The sequence below is a fragment of the Spinacia oleracea genome, chromosome 2 (assembly GCF_020520425.1).
Source record: "Spinacia oleracea cultivar Varoflay chromosome 2, BTI_SOV_V1, whole genome shotgun sequence".
In the NCBI taxonomy this organism is placed as follows: domain Eukaryota; kingdom Viridiplantae; phylum Streptophyta; class Magnoliopsida; order Caryophyllales; family Amaranthaceae; genus Spinacia; species Spinacia oleracea.
The window spans coordinates 36071606-36077624 of NC_079488.1; the positions used below are offsets into that span (position 1 = coordinate 36071606).

The window sequence follows — 6019 nt, forward strand, 5'->3', positions numbered from 1 at the left end:
ACTCATCTCCCCCTTCTTTTCAACTTGGGATAATTGGTCACAACTCACATGTATGGTGTATTATCTTAACACTCCCCCCACACATGTATGTTAGCCCATTGTTCAAAGTTCAAAGGACATTGGGCCCATGAATTTGATATAATATGAAATAGGCTCTTGCAACCCAATATATAAAAAGGAAGAGAGTATACTCCACTCAAAATAAAATAAGGTTTACAAAACCAATTGACAATAGTGTGAGACTGTGAGTAATTCCCCAACCTTATAAATTAGTATTTTTTTTCTCATTTTTCTCAAACGATGGACAATTTTTATATGGGTAACATTGAGTTTCAAAAACCTTTCCCAAATTCTTATATGAGATTGTCCTCACCATCAACTGATGGTGAGACCAGTTCACACTTGCGAATTTAGGTATGTTACTTCTATAGTTTAGACATGTTACTTTTTTTTATATAATTTTAGAGGAGGTATTTTTTTTTAGTTTAGGTATGTTACTTCTATAGTTTATACATGTTACTTTTTTTATACGGAGTAGTTTTAGGGGAGATACCTTCTTAGTTTAGGTATGTTACTTCTATAGTTTAGACATATTACTTTTTTTTATATATAATTTTAGAGGAAGTACTTTTTTTAGTTTAGGTATGTTACTTCTATAGTTTATACATGTTACTTTTTTTTATACGGAGTAGTTTTAGGGGAGATACCTTCTTAGTTTAGGTATGTTACTTCTATAGTTTAGACATGTTACTTTTTTTAAAATAATTTTAGAGGAGGTATTTTTTTTAGTTTAGGTATGTTACTTCTATAGTTTAGACATGTTACTTTTTTTTTATACGGAATAGTTTTAGGGGAGGTATCTTTTTAGTTTAGCACTACGATAGAAAATGCTTTTAATAGCGCTTAATAATGCTTTTAACAGCGCTTCAAGAAGCGTTGTTGATGGCTCCGCTATTAAAAGTAAAAGGTACCTTTAATAGCGCTTTTCAAAAGCGCTATCATATGTAATTTTAGGATAATTCAAATGTTTCTTTTATAGCACATTATAAGCGCTATTAAAGTTGTGCTGTTAAAAATTTTGCCGCCAACTTTTAAATTATTTTCTAATAGCAGATGTATATGAAGCGCTATTAAAGTAATCTTTTTAAAGTTTTTTTCTATAACTTCGTTGGCTAATAATATATATATATATATATATATATATATATATATATATATATTTATATATATATATATATATATACTAAAAAATCTATAGATAACTCATAATAACATCATATATTGAAGAGTTAGAGTAAATAGTTGAATATTAATTTCCAAACTTCAATAAAAAGAAGCAATTATCACCATAATAAAACCAATTACATAAATGTTCTAAATTAAGACCAGACATACTAAACTTCGAAAAAATAATAATTAATAGAGGTGTATATTTGTTGGTTCCTTCAACGTAACCTAGTTGAACAACATAGCGCATCCGGTGAGTTTTTACTTTGTCCATCTACTCTTGGTCATAAATTGGAAACTTGCCAATCTGAAAAGCGTCAAACAGCAACATGGTATAAGATACTCATACAAAATATAGAAGGGGAAAAAAATTAAACACGAAACACTTAGCATTACTAGAATCACTCTATTGAAAAATAAATTAACAATTTTCCGGCTAGATTAATTCAATCTGGACGCCTGAAAGCTTCATCAGCCAAAGCTCCCCAAAATCCCCCAACAACATAAAAAAGAGGCTTTACCACCAGCCATATTGGTCGTAATGCATACAAAGCATCAGTATAAAAGAATACCGAAAAGGAGAAACATAAACAAAATGGAGAGATTGGACAGTTGAAGTTGTTAAGAGTTTAATTTATATTGTAACAAAGAATTGAACAATGTTCTTGAGCAACAAGTGCCATGAATTAACGAGCGGCAGCAGCAATAATGTAGAGAGATATTACAAGGGCTGGCTGCATACCACATGCTTAGATGAAATATTAAAAATGCATCTTCATACTTTACTATCTAAAAGAAAAGCTGCGGAAAGATGATCGTATTGACTTAAAATAATAAGAAGCTTATTCAATGCCCATAAATCTCCATTTTGCAGCTGACAAAGCACCGAAAACCATATAAAACCAATCACACAAGCACATGGAAAACAAAGAGTACAATGCAGACAACTTAAAAATCATATCATGACTTGGAATGGTAAAATGCAAGTCGAGAAGTGAATAATCAATACCAGGAAGGCAGGAAAAATATAATATTTGCTGCTTGGGGCACTCAGAGTTTAAACAGTATGTAAGAAAACTAAACTCAGTTGTATTACAAATGTAAGAGCACTTAGAGTTCAAAGATTATGTACGCAAACATAACTCAGTTGCAACACAAATATCACGGTAGAGTTTAAAAAGTATGTGAGTAAACATACCTCGTTCCATCACAATCTCTTACTGTAGTTGACATATTCGATGTCATTTAGTAGCTTATGACCACGATAAGACAAGCAAAACTGTGTCCATACATGTCGCCTATCAATCGAAAAACATGAAACAAAATCAATTAATTAGAGAAAGTTGAAAAGAAAATAAAAAAAAACCAAAATCAAAACCTGAGTATTGACTGTCTGATACTCGATCTCTAAGCTGCCTCTAAAATAAAGATATATTAGTCAAAGTAAGAGAGTGGCTTAGGTTCTCTTTCTCTATGGAAGAGACTATGTTGCTTACTAGTACACTTTGACCTTTTTCCCAACATAAACAACCTCAAGTTGTGCAACTAAGCTTTGAGGGTTTTTAATTTCAGCGTTGAACTCTCTTACTCACTGTAGTTTACTACTTTCGTAAATGCAAAGTGTTCTTCCCTTACCTGACATTATTGTGAGATCATGACCAGTGTATAAATTTATTGCAACTATAAAATAGCAGATATTAAAATGTTAGAACAAAGATCATACCGACATGGGGAACAAGAAGTCGATATTGTCAAGTAAGTGTCTTAGACTCCCGTTTTCTGTTCTTTGCAGCTCCTTTTCTCTTGAACCTGAGAAGGGGTATTCTTACCTTAGATACATATCATACTAGCTGCATTTATATTAGTAACTGTTCCTGTAGGGTCTAAGACAACCATACAAGGATTTTCATTGATTTCCCATTCCTTTTTTGTATAGTTAATAGTCGTTGAGCTGAGTGACCATGGTTGTCGAATTGAGTACAACGACAAGGAGTTTGATAAAATATTGAAGATTGCAAAAACATTAGGACATTGAACAGTTGACAGAAAAGGGAACTGAATTGATGTCTCATATACTAACCTGCCCGATGATCCACTAGGAAAACAACTTCACCTAACTACATTGTTTCACCAGCAATGAATTCGTACAACTTTTCATATCGGTTTGATAGCCAATACAGAAAACCCGAAAGGTGCAAAATACTAGTCTTTTTGCAGCTCTCCCACACCCACAACGCAACCTAAGATCTTGGCTCATTGTACATTTATGTGTACTACTAGAAGTTCCATTAAATCAATATGTCATTTCTAACAGTTTCAGATCCACCATAAAAATCATTTATGAGCAAGTTAAATATAACAATTATGTCATGCAATAATGTCGACTTGAGTGAAACCTCAGTTCAATTCTACACTAAAATGTACACAAATTAAGAAAAAGTAAGCTTCTCATAACATGAAATAGTTCATAGCATGATATAGGTATGTGATAGAGACAGACTGGGAGTGGAACCTGAGCTATTGGATGAGACTGCAACATATACAAGTGACTGTTTAACCTGAAAAATAAAATAGAAACAGGAAAAATATTAGTTATCAAGACATGAAAAGCTCGGTTGTGCAGGGTAGGGGGACTACTACATAACATTAAATCTTGTGTATTATATGGAGTTGAAAGAAAGGATTAAAATCTCAAAATTGGAGTACATATAGGAACTCGACAGTGTTCCATTAGACCTCTTCCAAAATCTCCTAGCACACAAATAAGTTTCTCTCATCCATCAAAAGGGGAAACGTCTCTTTTTCCTTCAATTTAATAATTTTAGTTGACCAGAATTATGCAAGCAAAAAAAAAAAGCAATATGAACTTTTTCTTTGAGACTTTTGAGCAAGTATGAAACTGCTAAATTCTGTATATTGTATATTCCATTCATTTATTTAATAAAAATAAGCAATAGAAATACTTTTATGTTCTTGCTGTAGGTTTTTCTTCAACAGAGAAGTGTTGTTGAGGAATTGATAAAATTTGTTACACGTGATAACAAGGGTATATATAATCACAACAATAATATTGGCGCCTAATACGCTATGAATTTGAGATTCACAACTAAAAATAGTTAATTTCCCCAATATACAAGCACTTGGACAATCACAATTCATATGCAATAGATATCATGAATTAAAAGCTACGATTCAAGATGCAATTCTAAAGAAGCCAAAATACAATCAAACTCAGTACATTAATTGAAGCTACCCAGTTAACCAAGCCAAAGTAATTTGATTAAATTGAAATTTAATTACCTTTGATAAAATTGAAAATGAAGAACTTCGTATCAGGTGCTTCACGAATTTCTTACTAGAGGGGAGATAATATCACCTAAATTAAACAAAATTTTATGGTAGAATAGATAACTGGTAGGAATTACCAAAAAAAACCCAAATCGATACCCTAGATTAGGAATTACAGCACCACAAGCACCGACATCACCGCCCACAATGCCACCGTCGCCACACCTTCTCCGCCGTCTCCACACAGTTGCCATAGACGCTAAAATATTAAGGACAGTAGAGGAGGAGAGAGGGTTTGATCTAAGGAGGAGAGGGTGGAGGCGTAGAGGCGGTAGAGCATTAGAGCCAGTGACATTGTGAGCATCTTTTAATTTTCTCGGCAGTTATTTTATTTGTTTTTATTTTTTTTAAAAGGTTTTAATAGTGTTTTATTTGAAACCACTATAATATAATGTACATACGACAACGTTTATTCTAAAAGCGCTATTAAATGTCTTATTTGATATCTTTAATAGCGAAATGGTTAAAAGCGCTATTGAATTAACGCTATTAAAACATATTTTTGTAGTAGTGTAGGTATGTTACTTCTATAGTTTAGACATGTTACTTTTTTATACAGATTAGTTTTAGGGGAGGTACCTTTTTAGTTTATGTATTACTTCTATAGTTTAGACATGTTACTTTTTTTAATGTAATTTTAGATGAGGTACTTTTTTAGTTTAGTTATGTTACTTCTATAGTTTAGATCTGTTACTTTTTTTTATACGGAATAGTTTTAGGGGAGGTACATTTTTAGTTTAGGTATGTTACTTCTATAGTTTAGACATGTTACTTTTTTTTTTAATAATTTTATAGTAGGTACTTTTTTAGTTTAGGTATGTTACTTCTATAGTTTAGATCTGTTACTTTTTTTATAGTTTTAGGGAGGTACGATATTGGTTTCGCGCTCGTCACACCATCAAGTTGATGGTGTGACTGGTCTCACAGGAGACGCGCTGAAAACCTTTACCTGAGATAAGTAGCCCGACCAAAAGTCACGCATGTACATACCGATCAATTCCTAAATTTAATATATAGAAAGTTAAGATAAGTTAATACTAGTTAATATAAGTTCAAACAAAAAAGTCGAATAGAACAAAGTTGGTGCAGTACAGTCATACAGGGTAATTTTCAACAATCTTGACACAATGTCAATTGCGACAATTTTTTGATAACTTAAGGAAAAAAAAAACCAAATGATCACTTATTTAGTGTTGCCCACAAAGCCAGCTACTTTTCCTCCAAACAATAACCAAACCATGTTCACCCCTTTGTAATTTCTCTTACCTATGAAGCCAAACAATGCAAACATCATCCACAAGCCAAGGAAACTTTCTTTCCCTCTTCTCAAAATTAACCGTGCACGTAATTCCCACATTCTTCCTTAATTACTTCCTAAATTATAACCCTAAGATTCGAGTTCGATTTAATATGCTCATTGTTCTGTTACATTTACATTACATTA

General features: G+C 32.3%; 1 long non-coding RNA gene across 1 annotated transcript; it reads right to left on the minus strand.

Moving 5' to 3' along the window:
- Positions 1–1351: 1351 nt before the first annotated feature.
- Positions 1352–3924, minus strand: LOC130466877 (uncharacterized). Its single transcript, XR_008927024.1, has 3 exons — positions 2951–3924; positions 2426–2525; positions 1352–1534 (listed from the first exon to the last, which is right to left on the minus strand). It is a non-coding gene; the product is annotated as an uncharacterized lncRNA (long non-coding RNA).
- Positions 3925–6019: the final 2095 nt, after the last annotated feature.